This window comes from Anomalospiza imberbis, chromosome 1 (genome assembly GCF_031753505.1).
Source record: "Anomalospiza imberbis isolate Cuckoo-Finch-1a 21T00152 chromosome 1, ASM3175350v1, whole genome shotgun sequence".
NCBI classification, from domain to species: Eukaryota; Metazoa; Chordata; class Aves; order Passeriformes; family Viduidae; genus Anomalospiza; species Anomalospiza imberbis.
Window position 1 is genome coordinate 127,840,893 of NC_089681.1, and position 22,801 is coordinate 127,863,693.

A 22,801-nucleotide genomic window follows, 5' to 3' on the forward strand; every position below is an offset into this window, starting at 1 on the left:
GTCTGATCATGCCTTCCATTTCAGCAATAACTCAATAACAAGATCCTCGTGGATGCAACATCGAAAAGAAAATTAAGAACTTCTTGCTGATTAAATGAGAAAGCTTGCTAGGACATAAGTCAGTAATGGTATGACCCTCAGGCCACATAGGTGGGGAAGTTCAAGAAATTTTTTTTCTAGGAATTAATAATAAATTTTCCACTAACTGATTCATCTGTAACACAAGAAATTTTAAAGAGGAGGCATACAGAGCAGTCTGTGTTTTTCATGGAAGGCTCAAAATTGGAGAAGAAAATTAGATGTTCCAGAAGAGAACTCTGTTTTTTTAGTTAGCATGCTAATCTTGGACATGATTGTGACAATGTTTATTTAACTTTTTGCCTTCTGAGAGCTGAACATAACTCATCACAAAACAGACTGTTTTAAAAGAGTAATTGTTGCAGGCTATACTGCCTTAAAATGTTCTAATAGTAGTGATTCATGTTAATTAGAAAGTTGTTCATGTCTCGTGAAGTACCACTTGTTCTGTGTTGCTTTTTGAGAAGGGAGTTGGTCTGATTATTTATTTATTTTACGTCCTTTATGTAGGTGTAATTGATTCTGTTATTTCAAATATGTGCAGAATTACATGTATAAGGTAATGTGAGGTAGTATTTTCTAAAAAAAAAGCAAAAAGCAGAAGTGTTAAATATTGGGCTATGCCATAGTTATTTCTGTGTACACTTTGAAAACTGATTGTGTATATTTAACCAATACCAGGCAGTCAGAAATTATTGTGATGATGCTTATTTTTATTTTCTTTTTCATTGTTTAGCCAAGCCTGTACAAACAAAATCAATGAAGTCCAGATCAAAATTCTACATACTTTTTAACTCTTTTCAAACCTACTGAATGAAAAGGTTATAGACGAAAATCAGGAGTTCGGCTGTGGGGTTGTGGCCGTGTAGATTGTTACAGTATACTGAAAACTCCCATCAATAACAAAACAGAAGACATAATCTTCTTCACAGTAGGTAGATGTAGAAACTCTCCTTTTCCCCTGCTTCTTAGCTGAGTCAATCACAGCTCATAATAAACACACAGAGGAAAGACAGCTACTAAGCTCTTCCTGTGGCATAATCTTATCCCACCACACAAGCTGTGGTCTTTTTTCTACGTGGTTACAGAGCAGAGAGCGGCATGCAAAAGGTTTCTGCACCTCCCACATTAGAATGCCATGTTTAGATACAGAAAACAAGGAGAAGGCCATCTCCATCCCCCTTGACTGCAGAGTCTATAGCTTTGCTTGCCCAAACAAGGCAGAGCAGAGCTCCCAGTATTGTTCTCTTTACCCATGCACACAGGCAAGGGTTAAGTACATAGGTACATAGGGCCACTGAGGGAGGGTAAACAAGCAGAGCATTGTTCCCTGGAGCCATTGTTTTGAGAGGTCAGCAAGGCCTGAAACATAGTGATACAAGTCTCCCAAAATACTGCTCCAAATTCAGTCTTCTGAGAGCTTACATGGGAGTGCTGGTGATTGACCCTGGCTGGACTCCAGCTGGCCCTCAAAGCCACTCTATCACTCCCCTCCTCAGCTGGACAGAGGAGAGACAATATAACAAAAGGCTGGTGGGTTGAAATAAGGGCAGGGAGAGATCACTCAGCAGTTATGGTCATAGGCAAAACAGACTTGACTTGGGGAAATAAGTTTAATTTATTACCAATCTAATTAGAGAAGGATAACAAAAAAAAAAAAAAAAAAAAAAAAAAAACAACAACAACAACAACAAAAAAACCCAAACAACAAAAAAAAAACCCAAAAAATCTTAGAACATCTTTCCCCACCCCTCCCTTCTTTCTGGCTTCAACTTCAACTTGACCCTGAATTATCTACGTCCTCCCCTCTCAGCACAGTGAGACAGGGGATGGGGTTTGTGGTCAGTTAATCACACATTGTCTCTGACACTCCTTCTTTCTCTGGGTAAGGACTCCTGACACCCTTTCCCAGCTCCAGAGTGCGCCCCTTCCACAGGGTGCAATCACTCAGGAGCCACCTGCTCCAGTGTGGGTCCCCCATGGGATTTCCCTGCTAACAAAACTGCTCCAGTGTGGACTCCTCTCTCCTTGGGGCCACAGGTCCTGCCAGGAGCCTGCACCAGCATGGGCTTCCCACAAGGTCACAGCCACCTTTGGCCATCCACCTGCTCTGGCATGGGGTCCTCCACAGTCTGCAGGTGGATCTCTGCTCCACTGTGGATCACCATGGGCTGCAGGGGAACAGCTGCCTCACCATGGGCTGCACCATGGGCTGCAGGGGAAGGAATCTCTGCTCCAGTGCCTGATGCACCTCCTCCCCCTCCTTCTCTGGCCTTGCTGTCTGCGGAGATTTTTCTCTCACACATTCTCACTTCTGTCATGTGGCTGCAGTTGCTTCTACCAATAATTTTCCCCCTTCTTAACTGTGTTATCCCAGAGGCTCTACCACCACTAGTGAGATCCAGGATGGACTCACCGCTGGCTCAGCCTTGGCCAGCGGTGAGTCCATCCTGGATCCAGCTGGCATTGGCTCTGTCAGATACAGGAGAAGCTTCTATCAGCTTCACACTGAAGTCACAATTGTAGCCCTCTGCTACCAAAACCTTGCCATGCAAATCAGATACATTGTAGGAACGTTTTGGAAAGAGCACAGTGAAAATCCCTGTCAGATTGCTGTCTAAGTCACAGTCATGTTACCAAGGACAAAAACATAACCCTGCTTATTAGAGTAGATCCTCTTTTAGCCTAAGTCAGCATTGCTTGAGTCATGCTGCAACAGCCTAACTCGTGTATCACCAGGGCATCTACTGAGTTCTTGTGAGCCTAACTCCTCTGCTACAAAAGCTGAGCAGAAGACAGCCTTTAATTTCAGTGAAATCAGGAACAGATCAGTCCTGGGGAAGGTTATGCTTCCAACATACTGAATTATAGCTCTTTCTTGGGTGCTGCTTTTACTTGGTCCTCAACAAATTCCTTGCCAGTTGCTCTAGGATCTTCTGATCTAGCAGCCCTTTCTTTTGTTTAAAAAAAAAGTGACTGACTGCAGTAAGTTTAACTCAAGAAGTGGTATGGTAAGGGGAATACCTGATATTATTTCAGACACAAACAGTATGATGCTTAGGTAGTAAAAATAATCCTAGGCTATGTCATACATGTTGTAATATCTGCCTAAGAAATGAAAAAGGAATGTAGAAGTTCAAGCAGTAGCTGGAAATAATGATAAATGGATTGTAATTCTTGAACTGCTCCCCACAATTGTAAAAGTAGAAGAGAAGCTATTTTGACATGTAGCACACTCTTTTTGTCTCTTACTTAACCTTACTTACTTACTTACACTTTTAGGTTTAACTTTCATAAATTTAACAACTTGCAGAAAAAGATACATCTTGTTTGGAGAGCTACTTAATGGTTATTAAGTTACTTCTTGCCCAATTATTGAATAATTGCCTCAAAGGTTTCTGTAAAGTAAAATATATTTGACATACATAATTGGAAGAGACAACATAAATCATACATTGCATCTTTTAAATAAACAATTAAAATATTTTTGGTTTACATAAGACTACATAAACAAGTAACAAAGACTTTGCTGGCAGAATTTTCTCACTGGGTCACCACTTTCATGCTTCTGCCCTTCCCTGGGAATCAGATATTTCTTTCTTTTTTTAATGCAAAATTACTACCTTTGTCCTTGCAGATAAAAACTTATCCCAGCACATTGATGTTAGACATGAATGTCACACTAACAAGCTTCTTTTAAATGACTCTTGTGATATTCTGAACAGTGCTTTTTCTAACCTAACCTACATTTTAAAAGTGCCTTCAAGTTTTTCATCTCATAATGCAATTCAAATAGTAAAACACAATAAAATGTAGATCACTGATGATCAAGAAGAATAAGAATAATATCAGAGAATAATATCGGAGAATAAGCACACAGTGGACAGATTTTTAGTGATTCTAAAGTATTTGATGCTTGTATTTCTTCAATGAAAAGCTTACTTACCAAGAAAACTTTCATTCTTTCCTTGGATGTGTAAGAAAAAAAAAATGTAGATCTGATAGTTTTGCCTTCTGCTGGAATTCTACACTTTACAAAAGAGTGAATTATCCATTAGCATTGTTCTACCATGATTCTCAACAATGAAAAGAACTATATCATGAACTCTTGGCTTGTACCATATCAAACTTAGATGCATTCCAGCAGTGAGGCCTACCTTATGCAGTTTGAGGAGAGTATGGCTGTACTTTTCACAGTCAGGACTACACAAGTCCTTCTGTAACCTCTAGAAATGTAGGCTCTCCTGGGAGGGGAGAAGATGCCTGTTGCTTCACTGAAAGCTTTCCTAAAGCACCTACATTTTTGTAATAACAGAGGAAACCGAATGGGTTCAATATAAAGAAGACCGCAGCATATAACCATAGCTACAGGAGAAAGTCACAGTAAATTTTATGAGATTTCAAAGCAGTTTAGTTAGCAGCACACTAATCTGCACAAAACATTCATTTCAGTGAGTGTGACAGCAATATTGACAAAAAAAATGAGTGTCTCATGCAGGTCTGTAGATTAGGCTGATTACAATGAATTAACTTAAAGTTTTATTTTAAGTATAATTTTCTCACAAAGACAAGCCCACTTCCTTGGAACATTTCCCACATTTATCACACTTGGACATTTTGTTCAGAGCAGACATAACATTTTTGATAATATACAGTATGTAGGATAAAGCTGCAGTAGTTTGTCATGGATGGGCTGATCCTCGCCCACTCGAGTTAGACAGGTTTTGGAGGACTTGTGAGAACAGCAGAGAGCTTCTCTCATGATTAATAGGCACGCAGTGTTGTTCCATCTCCCAGGAAACGGTTCTGTTGGATTGGGGCATGCTGTGATGAAATGGCACTTGTGTCAGCCCTGTCCTTTGTTCCACTGTCTCCTGTCAGATATTTGGGAACCACCACACTTTCTGCTGTTCCCAGATGAATATCATCACATGCTTCCTCCCCACACCACCCAGACCTTCAGAATAAGCAGCAGTCCTTTTTCTCCAGAAGAATAAGTGATTGAAATTTATGATTCTTTAGTAGTAATAGCCTTCAGCTTCTCCTCTAATAATCATTTTACCTACTGTCTGTGGTCAGCAGCTGGGGATCCAGCTCAGAGAAGAGCAGGGAACAGCTTTAAGTAGCCCACCAATACTAGTATTTGGTGGCCTGTTACGCACCTCATCTACAAAACACCTGGTTTACAGACTGTAGGAAAGAGAAGAAGCAGTCTCTTTCCCAGCCTAACTTCAGTTAGGTCACCTGGTCACAGGAATGAAGAATTTTTGTGATGTTCTTCTCTCCTCGAAGTTGAGGCACGCATAGAACTGGGTAAACACAAGCAGTAAGAAGTGAATAAACTCTTCTAGGCATTAAAAAGATGAAATAGTCTTTATTTGTGTTTACCTTTGACCACCAGAGCTGTACAGGGCAGTATTTAACATGAAGACATTATAAAACACACAGTAGGAAATCTGATACTAGAATTCAAGGACAAATTGAACACTACTTTGCACATTTAAACTGCACAGATCTTGCTTGCAGGGTCTCTGTGCATGGCTAAGGGGGCCAAAATAAAGTGACCCTAAGACAGAGCATAACTGTCCTTCATCTGCCACCCCATCATCCTCCTGTATTCTTCAATATTACCATTATTCTGGTTTTTATCTCAGAACTCCACCAAAATACATCTTTAATGTAAAAAATAATTTTCATGCTTTTTTTATTAATGCAAGCATCTTGTTTTAGCTTAGCTTCATGCACAAGCTAAGAAAAAAATGTTAGAATTTGAGTCCTCTTTTTTCAGTACAGTAACTGCCATCAGTGTCTCCAACACAGTAATTACTGGTAAGGGACAGAAATGGGATTTCTTAATTTAATCACTGGATTAGATAATTAATCACATCTATATCTGATATATTACACAATACAAAAATAACAACATTCTCCCTCAGGTTCTATTATTTCAACTAATTGCAAAAGACAATAAAAAAATTCCAAGCACGGTGATATTAATCTATGTGCACTTTTCCTTTTTTTCTCTTTATGTTTGTGAAATGGAGATTAAAATAATTACACAAAGGCATATATTAAATACTCAAACCCAAAACCACTGGAAAACCAAATGATGGTAAAGAATATAAAAATTAGTTAAATAAATTTTTTTAAAAAACATACCTTGGCATTTACCCTCCTATAATTCAAGTTTAAATTGTGCTATATTAAAACTCAGCTTATTGGCCAAATTTAATTCTTTGTAAGGAAACATTTCTGGTCTTTTCTGTGCATTAGCAATTTTAGAGAACTGCAATTTGGCTGCAAGATTTGTGGAACCCGTTTTCTTCTCCTTTTTGAGGTCATCTTTCATAACAATATCACAGATCTAAAAGAGGGCAGACATTTCTCTATCTTTTCCATATTTTTTTTCTCACAAGAATGAAATGCAGTGTTCCCTTCTCTCCTCAATATTTCAGGAAAATAATCCCAGTGACTATGACTACGGTAACCAAATAATGGCCAGTTTAGCAGAGCAGCTGATAAGACTTCAGAGTGACTTTATTCATTATCTTACATCAGTCTTGAGGGATTCTTCGCCCTCCCATGAAATTGCAATAGACAACCCCCATTGTAGCTAACACTCAGGCATGGTAAGAGGGCACTCAACACAGTGCAAAAACCAGCACAGTTCAGTTCTGGAGACAGGTCAGTGCCAGCTCCTGGAAAGCCTTCCCCTGGCATGCTTTCTGCAGGATCATTCAACAGCCTCTAAAATTTTGCGTTCATGACATGACTGTATCTCTGCCATATATATAATTAACTCACCTTCTCATGACCACTACAGAGAGTTTCCCTTTCTATCATTCAGGAGTCTACAAGCAGAATACAAGGAATACAACCCTACAAGGAGAACATAGTGATTTCTCCTTTTAATACAGCAAGAATGAACCCTTCAGGTATACAAAGCAGATTGGTCTCCTTTCACATATTTTTTTTCTCCCCTCATTCAAAACATAAGCTCTTGTGCCTTCCATTAAACAGTGGAGAAGTCGATCTTTGCCCACTGGTAAAAAGGAAGATTATTATTTGACTGTTTCAAGACTCATCAGTTCTCACTCTGTGGTTCCTATGGAAACTATCCCCAGTGAAGTTTGAGAGGGGCTTTGTGTGCAGCAGAAATGACAATAATTATGGAGAGAATTAGGCTTCTGAAGGGGAAAATCTTAAGTTATTTTCAGTTTTTGTCCAGACCTTAGACAGCAAATCATCCACTAGTTTCACTTTTGCCAAATAACAAAGTATTAGTGAGTATTTTGCCATGTTGATTTTTAGTTCATGAGGTTTCTTAGGGAAAAAATGTACTGGAATAAAGAATTATATTTTATCTGAACAGAGACAAATGTGATCAGCATAGAATAAAGAGTACACTGTTAGGCTGAAATTAGTCCAGCAATGTTTTCTGAGAGAAGCTCTAGCTAAATTTATGGATGAGATTATCTACCATCTCCCTTGAAACAGTGATACTGTTTCACTGTACCTCTACTATAAATTAATTTGATGGAACAAGAAGTAAACTGGCCCTGCATCTTCAACAGAAAAATACAGAGGTAAAAGGTTACAGTAAAAAAATGGGAGGAAAAGCGTTGACTTAAATACAAAAATGTATAAAGTGTGTTCCTTGATGAATGAAAGCAGTAGATTCAATAATGACAATATCTCCTAAAAACTCGTATACTTATAATTGAATCTAATTATGTTCTGTAGAAAGAGGATACACAGATTTAAAACAAGATGGATGTTAGAAAGAAGAAATTGTAATAATGAGCAATATTACAGAGACATGACTATAAGGTAAAGTATTGCAGAAATTATGATTAGTAACTACTCTATATATTTTTTTTAAGATTTGAAAATAGAATAGACAAAGAGACAGGAAAAAGAGGAAGGACATAACATGGGACCCTACTCAATTCAGACTACATACAACAGATAATTTAAACGCCTATGTAATTGTATAGCAATTCCAAAACCATAAACCAGGAATCTATAAGTGCCTACTCCAAAGGGTACCTTTCACTTAAACCTGGAAGTTTTCTAAAAAAATTGCTTCTGTATAAGCTGAAAATTAAACATCTTGGCAGTTGTGTCATTTGCCTATTCTAGACCCAAAAATCCCAGGTGACACTGGCCCCTAAGGAGCCAATACCTGTACTCCAAACACACCTAGCCTACAGCTGGAGCTCAGAGTACTTCACAAAATGAACAGGTAAACATTTTCTTTTAAAACACAGAGAGGACAAAATTGTTGCAAGTGTTTATTTTCATACAGTGTCCTGCTGGTTAGAGCGCTCACTGGAAGAAAACATGAGACACCTAGGTTAAAGGCCTCTTCAGCATAAGGAGGTTCCTCTCACCTCCTCTCTTCTGCCTTAAAAACATGCTTAAATGGAGGATAGACACAGCAGAGAGGGAGTGGAGCAGAAGACATGAAAGAGTACACATTCACCACTGAGTAGCTTGGGCTGTCACCTGAGTAACAAAAATACAGACTGGACCCCTTGGACTTGTTTTGGAGTTGCGTTTAAAATGCACAAACAAGTCTGGAAGGTGGGACTCTGCTTTCCTCCCTGCCAGGAGAGCCAAGTCACAAGTCATCCTCCTCCAGGCCCCAGGACTCCCAGCTTACTCATACAGCCTTGCAGCACAGCTCTCTCCCTAGCTCCAGCCTCCCAGGCAGCCTGCTAACTTGGGCATTCCCCCAGGATCTCGGAGATGCAACTTCAACACACCCAAGTGAGCAGTAAGCCTTCTCAAACAATGCTTATGCTGCTGATTCACATATAAGGGATGTGAGGAAGAGGGAAACCACCATGGCTTTGGTGGGGGTTTGTGTGTTGGTTTGTTTTTTTTTCTTTTAAATAAAAGGCATAGAAGGATAAAGGAAATGCACCAAAGCTCAGAGCTTGCATGCACTGGCAGGAGAGGCAGTGTGCCAAAGGAAGGAGGTGCCTCCGGCCCACAGTGAGCTAAATGCCAAAGCTGTGAAAGGAGGCGGAGGTCCTGAAACATCCCTGTTCTTGCTAATTGGCTCAGAGCAGCTTCCTGCTGAGAATGCCGACGCCTTCTGATCGCTCTTCCCCATATACAACATCCATCACCCCAACTGTTTAACAGAGGTAATTAGGGTGTCAAACACCTGGAAATTATGCACAGGAGCCTGCTATTTCTTCCCTTTGAAGGCCAGATGAAATTCTAGCCTCTACAAACCACTGTTTTCCCTTTGTTAAAAATAGATAAAAAATAAGCTTTATTTATTCCACAAAGCTTATCCCATAAGCTTTATTCCACTGGGTTGGCAAGGATAAATGTAGTGAACATTGAGGTGCTCGGGCATTCAGTAATGAGAATTGTAGCACAGGATAAACTTTGTAGAAATGAGATCCCTGTTTGAAATCTTACTTATGAAAGCAATAAACATAACCATGGAGAGTAATAAGAATGTGATACAAAACTACTGGAATATTGAGTTGGTTAAAATAGAATGATCAACCAACACTGTGGGAGGAAAATAGCCCTGCGGGCAAAACTAAAATCACAAGCTTTCTGCACAAAAGCAGCAAAACTGCCTCAAAATTCTCTCCCAGTTCTGCTACATATGTGAAGGAACGACAGTAATAGCTTAGGCCAATACTCATCCCTTCATAGCAGCACAGTATAAGTAAGGAAGGGAAAATCATAAGGAACTGGCACAACCAAATAAAGATCAAATTTTTTATCCCTGGCCTGGGGAGGGATGAACGACTGCAGAATTGAAAAGCTTTGCATAAAATGGAGTAGGGCTCAGATTTCAACCCTGCTGCTAGGGCTGCTTGAAGAAAGACATTTCTACTTCATGAAAGATGAAATTTCAAAATCTGGCTTTAAGCCAAACCAAGATAGATTTTTCCAAGCTGATAATTTTCAAACATGACTTTTGGAAAATAAGCAAGATGCTTGATTTTCCATCCAGCAATGATCCTGTAATGCAAAAGCAGCATTTGTCATAAAACCACAGAATTTAGACTTCAGCATCAGAATTTTTTGGTTTTGTCAATGCAGCTTTGATTGTAACTACATGATTTAATAAAAATTTCTAAAATAACTGACTTTCTTGATTAATTTCTCTATGAAGTTTCTGTCATTAACTATTTAATGTGCTTGCCACAATTTACAAGTAAGATTCATGGTGGACACAAAACCACAGAAAAGGCAGGAACTGGACACAAAGATCAAGTCAGAAAATAAGTACTAACCAAGAGAAAAGATGAATCTTTTAAGGCATGAGAATGAATGTAGTATGAAGGCTGTTTACCTTATCTTGTCTCAAGAGTGTATCTATCCAGAATTATGCAGAGTTTCACAATGGTAGTGATTGTCATTAAAAGTACACTGATATGGGTAAGACTAGCGGTCTGCAGGAATAAAGCCTTAATAATTCTGTAAAACAAGAGCAAGTATACTAAAATTCATCAGATTAAATAGTTCCTTTCTCATTTTTTACCAATCTGTCTCTGCTTTGTCATTGTGTCACAGGAGCTTCTGCACAGATTGATAGCAGAGCCTCACTCCTGTATATAATCAAAGTCACAGTCTGAAACAGAGATTGTAGGTCTGTTTCCTAACCTCCCCTTCCTTCAGGCACAGAAGGAAGGAATTTCAGAAATTGCCCATTTTTCAGCTGAATTGCATGTATTTTGTCTTATATGTAGAAATATATGAAAAATAGAATAGAAAAATAAGCTCAGTCTGGGACAACACAGAATTTTCAAACTTTCTCCACTATGAACTGTTAGGAGCTGTAGAGCTGTTTAGCAGAGGCCCCAGTTTGGAAGCCTAAGGTTGCCATCTTTTGGAATTACATGTGAATTGTGTAGCTCCCATGCAGTACCATTTCATGAGGTCAGGAAACGGCAGTAGCTTAGTGAACACAATTGTGGATCAGACAAATTATACTGCTAAAAAGCCTTTACCTCAAAGTGTTTTAATCACTAGTAGCATCCAACTTCAGAAGAAATTTCCATGCTTGTCATCAGTTCTCACATCACCTAGGTAAGTTTAATAATGGTTCTACACAGGTTAATGTGAAAGACCCCCAAATCTACCTCCATCTTCCATGCAAATGACACCAAATCTACATTTGAAGGGAACATATGGCTTTCTATTTTAACTTCCACCCATTTCCCCTGCCTTGTCCCTATGCTCATTTAAAGTGTCTTCCTCCTCATCCTGGATGAGAGCTGGCCCAGGGTTTACACAGGAGCTTTCCCATCTCCCTTCTGGTATGGAGTTACTCCTTCCCTTCCATCTCCCACTCTCCACTCCAGCCTCCCCATATCATGCAACTTGGGCTGTTCTCCCAGAAAATGCCATCTTTGCTCTCCTTCATCCAGTGTGCAGGAGACAAGACAAGAGGCAGCCTGTATTCCTCTCTTGGCCAAGATGCCTTCTTTTCAGCTCAGGATCCAGAAAATGTCAGCAGATTAAGCTGTTTTCCAGAATCACAAGATTCAGTTCATATCCTCTGCTTCAACAGGAGGTGCTCTTGAGCCTAATGAAATTTTCATTTACAGAAGTAATACACACCACTCTAGTGATGGAAATAGCATCTGTATAAAGCAACTTTTCTTACCAATACCTCATGGTGGATATGCCTGGTACAGCTGGTGACTGAGAAAACTGGATTATGAATGACATGGGGACTATACCATCAAAAGTTCACTATATTCTTACTTCAACACTCTGGCTTCTATCAAGCCAGACTTTGTAAGGTGTTGGTAAAGATGACCGGCATCCTTCTGTACTATATTAAGAAAAATGTTGCCAGCAGGTCCCCCTCCCTCCACTCAGCATCGGTAAAACACTCCTGGAGTACTGAGTCAAGGTCAGGCCCCCAGAGTGTGACATAAACATTAAACTGGAACAATTCCAGTGAAGTGCCATGAAGATGACCAAGTGACTGAAACAACTGCCATAAAAGAGGCTGGGATAGCCAGGGCTGTTCTTGGAGAACAGACTGAAGAACAGAAAGCTCAGGGGCATCTTGTCAGTGTGTACAAATATTGGATGGGAGTGTATAAAGAAGATGGAGCCAGGCTCTCTTCAGTAGTTCCCAGTAACAGGATAAAAGCAAATGGACACAAAATATAAGAAATTCCACTTACACATAAGAAAACACTTTTTGACAGTGAGAGTGGCCAAACACTGGAACTCTGCTCAAAACTAGGGTCAAAACTTCCCATCAGTTCACAATGACCATGTATTTACTTCCCATAAATATGTCTCCATGATCCTTTCCCTTCAGAGGCTCTTCTCTTCAGAGGCTCTTCTCTTTCTTTCTCTTCATCCCCACAGTTACAATCCCATCAACCTCCAAGTCACATGGTAATGCTCTTGTTACAAAGTCTGCAAAACTCTTAGTTACTGGGTTTTTGATGGGTGGTGATTTCTACTGACCCAGGCACTCTCACTACCCTTCTTGCTCCTTCTGTTTTCTGTGTTCTTGTCATGTTGTTTTATATTTAGTGTGTAAAGTCCAAGAGTTAGGACTGGCTTTTTATTCTGTGATTATACAGCCTGAAGCACCTTGTGCATATCTAGTGTTCCTAGATACTATCATAAAAGCAAGCAGTAAAAAAATTGATCTGTTGATGTAAGTTTAAGAGAATACATCATCTATCACTTTCATTTTTCGATACTTGCTCAAGGTTTCCCTTGTGGAAGACAGTCATTTCACTTAAGTTTAGCCATTTAACTGTCAGAGACCTCAAGAAAAGACAGATAGGCACTATCAGAAAGGCATTAATCTCACCTCAGGAGACTTGTCTCAGCCTGGTGTGATCCTGCCCCTCTCTTTATTTATTAGAAAGTGAGCATAGAGACATAAAATTCAGCCAGCTGAATATGCAAAAAGACATCCTTTTGACTAGACATAAATCTACACACTCATCAGTAAAAATGTAGCTTTGAAAATATTTACTTAGATGGCCTGAACCAAATCTCATCTTCTGTTTCTCCCCGAAAATGTCAGAGAGTAATACAGTATCTCTTACAACACATCATTCATATGATTTATTTACAGTATTATGCTTTACTAGTTGCTATCTTTCTTTGCAGAAGCTGAGAGGAGATTCCAGTGTGCATCTACTTTGTGCACTGACACTGCTTTTTGAGAAAACAACCGTTTTTCTCATCACAGTCTGTAAAGCTGCTATGAAACACAAAAAGCTGAGTTGTTCCAGTTTCAGTTAAACTTGCTTCAGATCTGGATTAGGCATTTCTAAAAATATCCTTCAATGCTTTGCAATTTACATAAAATTGAAGTACCACCAATAACCTAAAGTTGTGTTGAGGACTCTGAAAGTAGTGCTAGACTAACTGCAACAGTTCTGGTAATTAAGTACTCCTGTAAATGGCATTCAGTATTCTGACACTTCTGTTTGGGTGAGGAAAAGACTTGTTAAAAGTAACAACAGATGACTGTTGTGATATAGAAAATGCTGAACTCCAGCAGTCTGTGATTAACAGCCAAGGAATTAATTCCTGCTTTTGCAATATAACTTACAAAATGCCAGTGAGAAAAATTAGTTTCATTCCCCAACAAGCTGACCAAGGCTGTACAGTCTCCTACACAATCTGAAGCTAATTTTGAGTAAAAGAGATTGAGAGAACTTTTTTCCTTTGTTGTGAAATTCAGTCATGCAGAGAGAGAACAAATGTTTACTATTCTTTCAGAAGAAATAAGTATCTGTGATGATTGCCAACAAGAACTCATTCATTTAATAATGTGCAAAAACTTGGTCATGGGCTGGAAATATTTTAAGTTGCATTTGAATTTCAGAAGGAACAGTGCAAAAACTACTTTGTGCATATATAGCAGTCATCTACAGGGCTACTTAAAGGAGACAGAATTAATTTGGACCTTGTTGTGCTTTGTAAGTTTATAATAATACAACTACAGAATTGGCAAGCATTAGATCTTATCATTTTTGGAAAGGTGTAGGAGGCAAAAAGAGACAGGCAGGATTTAGGTTTGGTTTCAACAGCTTTAACTCTAAGCATGATTTTACTCACTGAATAGTCTTAGTTATCTTTAAATCTAAGTAGTTACAAGCATCTAATTTCTCATAAAAACTTGTACAAGGGAGGAAAAACCAGATCAAACAGGCTTTTGAATCTAGATATAAATTCAAGATTTAATGGCATTTTAAAATCAAAGGACAACTTAGCTGGCAGCACAATTCTCAGAATTATTCTACAGAATCTAATTTTGAGTATCATTTATGTTGCTTTTCTTGCTATGAACTCATAAAGACAAAGCTTTGCTAAAATGTCCAGCACTAAACTATTTCCTCAAGCACCACATTTACACATCTTTTAAATACCCGCAGGGATGGTGACTCAGTCACTTTCCCGGGCAGCCTGTTCCAATGCTTGGAAACTCTTTCAGTGAAGAAATTTTTCCCAATATCCAATCTAAATCTCTCCTGGCACAACTGAGGCCATTTCCTCTTGTCCTATCCCTTGATACTTGGGATAGGAGGTCAGCCCTCAGCTGGCTCCAGCACCTTCCAGGTAGTCATAGAGAGCAGTACGCTCCCCCCCCTGGGGCTTCTCCAGGCTAAACACCCCCAGCTCCCTCAGCTGCTCCTCGTAGGACTTGTGTTCTGTAGAATACCAAATATTCTCATGAATAATGGCTAGTTGAACTCAAAGTAGGCAGCTGAGGTAAAACTAAACATAACTCCCTTTTATTTCTTTAGGAATTACAGGAGTCTGTGAATCAGTGAGATCTTATGGAGAGAGAATCTGCTATGTTCCATGAATGTTCCTGTCCCAGGATTTAAAGCTTTAAGACAAAGCTCAGCTATACTGTGACAGTTGCACTACCAACACTTGAAGTCAGTCAAACAGGAGTTTGATCATGTGAGCTCTTATCACAAGCCAGGGCCTGTCTTGTCACACTTAAGCATATCTGCTATACTTCTTGCACACATGAAAAAATGTGTATTTGTTCCCTACAAACCAATTTTTGTTACATGATTGTCAAAGGTTGTTTGTACCTGTTGCAAAAGCATAAACAGGAAAGGCACAGAAATGCCAATTAAAAGCCATAATTTGCAGTTACACCTACGTAAATATCAGGATCTTCAGTCTGGAAATTTCAATGGGAATATTCAGCTCTGTTCAACTATACTTAATACTTGACCGTGTTTATAATCTCACAGCAGCTGCCCCATTCAAAACCAGTCTTCTGTGCTTTCACAGCTCCAGCATCCTACTGTTTGTCAGAACAACATATTGTAGTTATTCTTCTCTCCCACCTCTCTGAGTATTTTTGCCAAGCCTTGTTGATTCCCCCTTTATATGTCCTTGAAAAACAAGCAAGTTCTTTCTCTCATTTCCTGTGGAGGAAACCTTTGCCCAAGTTCTGACTGCCTATCTTCTGAAGTTCCTAAACTACTGCTACCTCCTCTGTTGCCTTTTCTAATTCCTGCTTGGTACTCCTACAATTGCTATAAACCATTTCACAAAAGCATCCCCTCTTACAAACCATTAATTACCTCACTAGTTTCCTCCATCCTAGCAAGCAAATATTTCCAGTTGTGCTTATCCTGTTATTTCTGATCTTTCATGTTTTTCTTGCAATCTTATATTAAATTGTATTGGCACTTAGAAACTGACTCCATTCATGCAAAGTCAAATCCTACCCCCTGCAACCAATTTCCATTGTCTCCTTCCAGAATATATTACTACCATATAAATCATTATTCTACATACATCCTTTGGGCATTTTTTCCCCTCAAGGAAAGTTGGTTTGAGTATTCCTGAGTCAAACAAGAACTTTTGCCCACAGCTTTTTACACTGTCTGTGTGACAGGCTCACATTACAACTTCATGGGGAGTTAAATACTGTAATTTCTACCTTAATGCAGCTGATCTGCTACATAAAGATCCTCCTACACAGTAAGTTTTCTCATGCAGAGATTTTGTCTTTGTTCTGGTACTTTGCTGAGAACATGCATGTCTTTAGTTCATATAATATAGGACATCTATTCCTTGTAAAAGCAAAATAACTCCCTTCCTGCCAAAAACACAAACTACCCTCCCTCTCTCTCCCTCAAATAAAAATCAATCAACAAACCTCTAATTAAATGAAAGGACTTGTATCGTTAGCTTGTCTGGTGGCAACAATTTTACAGCTCAAGGGATGGCACATGCTGAAAATGGAATGTTACTTTTTCAGGGAAAATACTCAAATTTGTTCTCCAGATAGTTAATTTGGAGTGGTTTAACCTTTATAAAATTGTGTATTCACAATGTGCTTTCCTTGAGTTCCAGAATATCCCACTGGTTGTGTACAGCTTGTTATTTCATTATCAAGGTTATTACAAGTCTGCTAGTTAAAATCTTTTCTCCTAAAGATAAACAGAACTGTCACCTTCAGTGAGGTAAATAAACACTTTTGTCTTGGCATATACAAAGTACCTGAGACTTTTCTTCACGTAGTTCCCCCACTTTAGGCCTAACTAACCAGAGTGACAACATGTATTCACAAGAAGATACAGAAAGGGAATATATCATAGAAAGGATGACAATTACAAACAAGTCAGGCGAACCCCCAAAACCTGGGCACTAATCCCTCCTGCCATCATTCTAGGCATTCAACTCACTCCTCCCAGCAGCCAAACTACATCATGTGGAAAGAGAGAGCATGAGAGACTGCACACAGACAAGCAGAGGGGTCTAAATACAGCTCTGTAATTCTCACAAATCAATATTTAAAAAAGCAAGGAACTCTTCCATTTCTGCAGGAACATTTTGGAGAGAGCAGAGTAAATTTAATAGATGTAAGGAAATACAATGCATACACAATCTTGCAGAGTTGAAGAAGGAAGAGATTGACAAAGGGCCAATTAAAAATTGGAAAATTATTTTAAACCTGTACAATTGTCTGTAGTAAAATTGTATGCATAGATTAAGGTTGCATTTTAAACATTTCAAGGAAAGCAATGGAGAGGTTTAAAGATAAAAGTTCTAATCAGGTGGAAAATATACACATGCTAAACAAAGACTTGAAACAAATTTTCAAAATAATTCAGAGTTGCTGGAAAAAAACGGAGGTCTGACTGGTTAAAACATGAAAACATTCAGAATGTCAGCAGATACAATCTATAATATTAAATCAAGGAGTTTCATATCTATGGTCTGTATTTGGCATAGAATTTGCTTTGCAGGAGAAAATAGCAAAGATGAAGATTTTAATTTTGCAGAAAAACACATCAGAGCAATGAAACTCAATTATATTTAAAATGCAGATGTGCCAACAATGCAAAAACTATGGAAATGACAGATCACAAGCATAATTTGACTTAAAATTCTGTAACAATGCTGCACTTAATTTCCATCTCTTTCCTACTACAAATCAAGACAGTTAGGATTTATTGAAAGATAATATGTGAATGCTCAAAAAATTCTTATAAAAACCTGAGGAAACATTATGAGGCTTATTTTTTGCAAGACTTGTGAAACCAGAACTGTCAGGTACTAATGATGCTTCGTGGTCAGACTTATTAACCTGATGTGTTTCTAAGAATTTACAATACTCAGCTTTTTACATTAAAAAAATTCAGAAAAACGGTGTATAATAATATAGGTTCATGTAATCCAAACACTTTGCATGAAGGCAAAACCAGGGGGCTGCCAGAAAGCTGTAGTTTATTTCCACATGACAAACAGAGGAGCAAGCCTAGAAGAGTCAGAAATCACCTTCCTTCTTCCTTCAGAAGAAGCTAAAAAGAAGAATTTTGAATCCTACTGATCTGAAGCAAAGCATGCCAGCAGTATGTATGGATAAGACTGGACCCAGAAGTCTGACAAGGAAAGCTTTGCCAAATTTTCAGTCCTGCACAAACCCCTTATAAAGGTGAGGCTCACAGGACTTCTGACTTCCACATTACCCCTTCCTTCTCTACCTCCCTATGATTATAGACGTACATTTAACAGCATTCCCAGTTCACAGTGGTACTGCCCACCTTCATTCATGACTTAAAGCACTATTTACAGTCTACTGCAATACCTATACTCTTCATCTACCTTGGATATTTCAACATTCACATGATTTACTATCATCAGATAGTGAAACAGAGAAAATAAAAAACCTGTCCAAGACTGGTAAGTAATAATATTGAAACATGAATGCTCAGAAAAAGACTAATGCATTAACTCTTTGGGTACCCAAATTTAAGATTATCTAATTTTCCAGAGTGCCAAATTCTCAATTCCTTCTGAAGTTAATGAGAGTCGCAAAGGGCAAGACCCTCTCTAGGCTGTTCCTTCCCAGATTAACTTCTAGTTTCTCTGATCACCTGCCTTTAGCTGGCTGGTCCTCTACCTCTTCAGATAAAACACTGCAGTTCAGTAATTCTGTTACTCATTTTCCCCCTCAGGATCTGTAATATTTTATAAACTGAGACAACTGGCAACTGCTAGATAGTTGAATTGAAAGCCAAAACACAGTGATACAGGATTAGCTTCTCCTAAACAAAACATGTCTTACTTGCCAAAAGACGCAAGCGCTCCATGTGTGAAGACATGGCAGTTAAACAACAGCCACCTGAGCACAACCTTGTTTATATGTGGCATTTTTTCTGAAAACTGAAAATATCTGTCTCCTTTGCTACTTATTATCTGGGGGAAAAGTGTTCATGTTTGCTGCTCTCAGTCAATACACATCTCACAAAATCACATCTATACAAGACACAAAACTTGTATGAACTCCACACTACTCGAGACTAGTTCTGATATGTTTAGATAAGGCACGCCTTCAGATCCCAGTTTAGACAGAACGACATTCAACAATCCTGAAACTACAGCTGCATTCCACCCTCCCAGCCTCCACGTTCTCCTGGATGTAAATCTGATTATTGTACTCTGTGGCATGCTCTTTGTCTTTTTAGTCTTTCTTAACTGCTACCCTCAAAGAGCCACTTTCAGCCTGGATTTCTCCATATAAGGTAATACCTCACATAAACACTTTGGAGACCACATGATACTTATTTAAAAGAAAACATACAAGTATTTAGCTTTTCCTCCAAGCAAAACTTGTTCTGGAACAGAGAAAAAACTTGTTCTTTGTGTGAACCTTGGCCCTTCCTCCTAACATCACTTTCAAATTTCCTGCCTTCAGGCTGAAAATATCCTATTTTTCATCAAACTGTTTTCTTAAATCTGCACATAACACACCTGTCACAAACTTTTGCTCTGCTCCTTAGAGGTGTTTCTGCAGCTCCCACACTCTTGGCAAGGGCTTACTCTAGGTAAAAATCCAACACCCTCCTTTATTCTTCATCAAGGATGTATGATGAACTTGTTTTTTTCAAAGATGTTGCCTTAAGCACTGGGTGTTTACTACTCCCATAGAAGGAATTACACCTTGTTCAGTGTTGGCCCACGTTTCCACTTCTTTGGGATGAGAATCCCTAATGAGGCTGGATCATGTGTTATATAACCTGGTCAACATGATACTGACATCCAAGGTTTGGCATTTGCAAGAGTTCCTGCTAGGTGTGATCCATTCCCCAAATTATTCATAGATTCCATCTTGACATGGGAACTATTTCTCCCAAACACCACTTTCATTTATTCCACCAAACATAACAGAAGACTTAAGTTCACAGACATACACAGGCTCACCTATGACAATGCACAAGAAACCCCTAACAAGAATTGCAACTTTCACTCTAGTTACATTTCACAGACAGTAAGTTGCTTTCACTACAAATACTGGTTCTGGGATAATGCCAGTCCTTTCCAGTCAACTTTGTCATAAATTACTTGGTCAAGGGAGAATAGATGGACATTTTTGCCAGAGATTAGGATTTACTCACTCTGCATTTGCCAATGTGCTCATCTAGCCCATTGTTTTCTCTAACAATTCTTTTTGAGCTATTTCTGTGTAGCCAGGGAATGTATCATCATGCAGCCGCACTCCAGGGCCTATGCTTTATTAAAAAGAAAACAACAACCAAAAAAAGTTAATTCAAGCTATAAATATTCTCCTGTTTCCACACAGAGGACCTCTGAAGTACTGAGTATCTTAGTTACATTATCCCCAAAAGGTGCATAGCTTTGTTAAGACATGTTAGCAGAATTTAGAAGCTCCCATTTTTCAGCCGTTAACTCTGATAATTGTATTTCATAAATGCTTTTGAACAGACACTCATATTTACCTTCTCAGGTGGGGGAGATTCGTCTTGCTGAGGATTACAAAAAAAGGCTGAAACAAGGAACTTTTGTAAGAATTGTTGAACAATGAAGACACAATAATAGAATTTTAAACTAATATAGTCATCAAACTAACTTCTCTATGGAGATTTTACAAGAAATTAAGCCAAATCTAGCAGTTTAGGAATGGCAGAGCTCACAGAAAAGATGAGGAAAATATTAATTTACTCCTACTTATACTGGACTAAGAAGCCTACTAATCTGAGTACTACAGACAGACATTTAAAGAGATTCAGATGATGCTTCTAGTACTATTTTTCTCTCTATGATAAATCATTATATGTACGGTATTTATTCTCTGTGCCATTTTACAGGATGCAGCCTTTTCCAATACAAGAAAAGAAAAATCAAACTTACCACTGTCTAGCTATTTTTGTATTTTTCAAGAATAGCAGTTTGAATCCCAGATAGCAATATTAATGTTTTAAACCAATCTGTTCCCTAAAAGCTTTGAGCACAGGAAAAATTGTGGTGAAAAGCAGAGTCAGTACTTTTTTTTTTTTTTTTTAATCTGTAGTATGAGCCACCAGTGAGCACCCAGCAGCAAAAAAGAAAAGCACACCTTGATATTATTTTATTCATTGCTACCTAACAGTGCCCTGAAGAGGGAGAGAGGGGCAAGTATGGGCCATTTTAACATATAAAGGCGTAAAGCTTGCTATAATGTTGACAAGAACCAGTATTTTAGATGCAGTAGAGCCTGTCTTAAAAGCCAGAAGATCCACATTGACATGTGAAACTATAACCTAAAAAATAAGTCCAAAGTTACTGGCACATAGGGCTGCTGGCTATGCAAGTGCTGCTTCAGCAAACTGAAGACTCTTGTGGGCTGTTTTAACTTACAGTGCACTTCTTGTTTCTTCCAAGTTCTTATTTTTTAAAATCTGTTCCTGTTTATCACTCTTATATTTGGATATAACCTTCTTTCTCCAAACACATGGTATTTTCCAGAATATATGCCAGCTTCTAGAGATAACTGCTATATAATATATAATACATATAAAATATGTATTATATAATTTGATCTTTTGAGCTCCTCTTTACACTTTAAAATTCTAGTAAAACATAAAATACATGGGCTAAATCAGCTAAAAACACAGCTCATAAATCTATTTCTGTTCAACTCTGGAAGTTTTGAGTAATGTGCTTTGTTTCAGTAAGCATCTGTTGGGTGCAGTTGACATAATACCAAAATTCTTAACCTCCTAATATTTAAAGAATTTTTTGTTGTATATAGTATGCTGTAGCAGTGCTGCATATAAAACATTTCGTTGAACACTGCATGAAAACAAATAGTGTACTGTAGTCACAAATTACTACATTAACATGCCAAAAGGCTTCCAGTAAACATTAGAAAGAAAGAAGTACAAATGGAAATAAGAATCCTTGGAATGTAATGAAAGGTGGTATTATAAACTCCTCAGGACTTGCAAACTGTAACAAGAATTGCAGTTGTTCTGTTTATGTCTTACATAATGACATATGTATACTAGTTGCTAACCTTACTGAAAGCTATACAACAATATAAAAATATTTTTCTCACAAGAATGCCTTAAAAAAAAGGAAGGGAAAAAAAAAAGACTGCCCTTCTTTTGTTTAGGTGGGCTGATCTCCAGAAACACCAAACACTTGCAACCATTCAGTACCTATAAAGATCAAGCTCAAAGAACCTGTGCTCTAAAAGAAAGAGGCAAATGGATTAGGTTGTATTCTTTCTGCATGAAATCAGCCTCCTAATGTGTCTGAACAACAAAATAAACCTTTGAAGTCTGCAAAATGCATGGGGAAACAGTAATTGTTACTTTTGCATTCCTGAAAAATCTGGGGTATATACTCTGGAATTAAAAAGCTTTAGCTAAAAACTATTGTAGTGCTAGAAGCCAGCTCTGCTCCTTGCCAAAGCAAATGCAGTAAATATGGAATACAGAACAATTTCTGTAAAAATGTCTCATCACTGTTCCCTTTCAATTAGTTTCAATACAGGCAGTCTGTTAAATTACAGGAGAAATAAATACTTACAGAGGGAGTATTACTAATCAATATCAAATCACTGGTAGCTGATTTAAACAAGCTGTTGTATTCATACCACTCAATTTTAGGAATGTAAGGGTAGGATTCTTAAGTGCACTGCATTAGGCAAAGTTTCCCAGGTCAGTCAGTCTGTCTTGCAGGGCGGGGTCAGTGATGTGTGATTTGGAATGCCAGCCTCAAGATACACTTATAAAAAAGACAGATACCCACCCACACACAAGGGCTGCCAGGAAGGAAGCAGTGGGACAAGGCAGGCTTTTGTGGCACTGCTTTCCATGTCCATGACCTTTTCTTCTCCAGAGGACATCACAAACATGGTTTAGATAAATGGGCACTTCTTTCTATGCAAAGGTGGCAAAGCACTGAGCACTGTTACAGTGCTGCTATTACA

General features: G+C 38.5%; 1 long non-coding RNA gene across 1 annotated transcript; it reads right to left on the minus strand.

Moving 5' to 3' along the window:
• Window positions 1-3,654: 3,654 nt before the first annotated feature.
• Window positions 3,655-20,875, minus strand: LOC137485969 (uncharacterized). The gene is made up of 3 exons (XR_011005525.1): window positions 19,983-20,875; window positions 6,883-6,957; window positions 3,655-5,387 (listed from the first exon to the last, which is right to left on the minus strand). It is a non-coding gene; the product is annotated as an uncharacterized lncRNA (long non-coding RNA).
• Window positions 20,876-22,801: the final 1,926 nt, after the last annotated feature.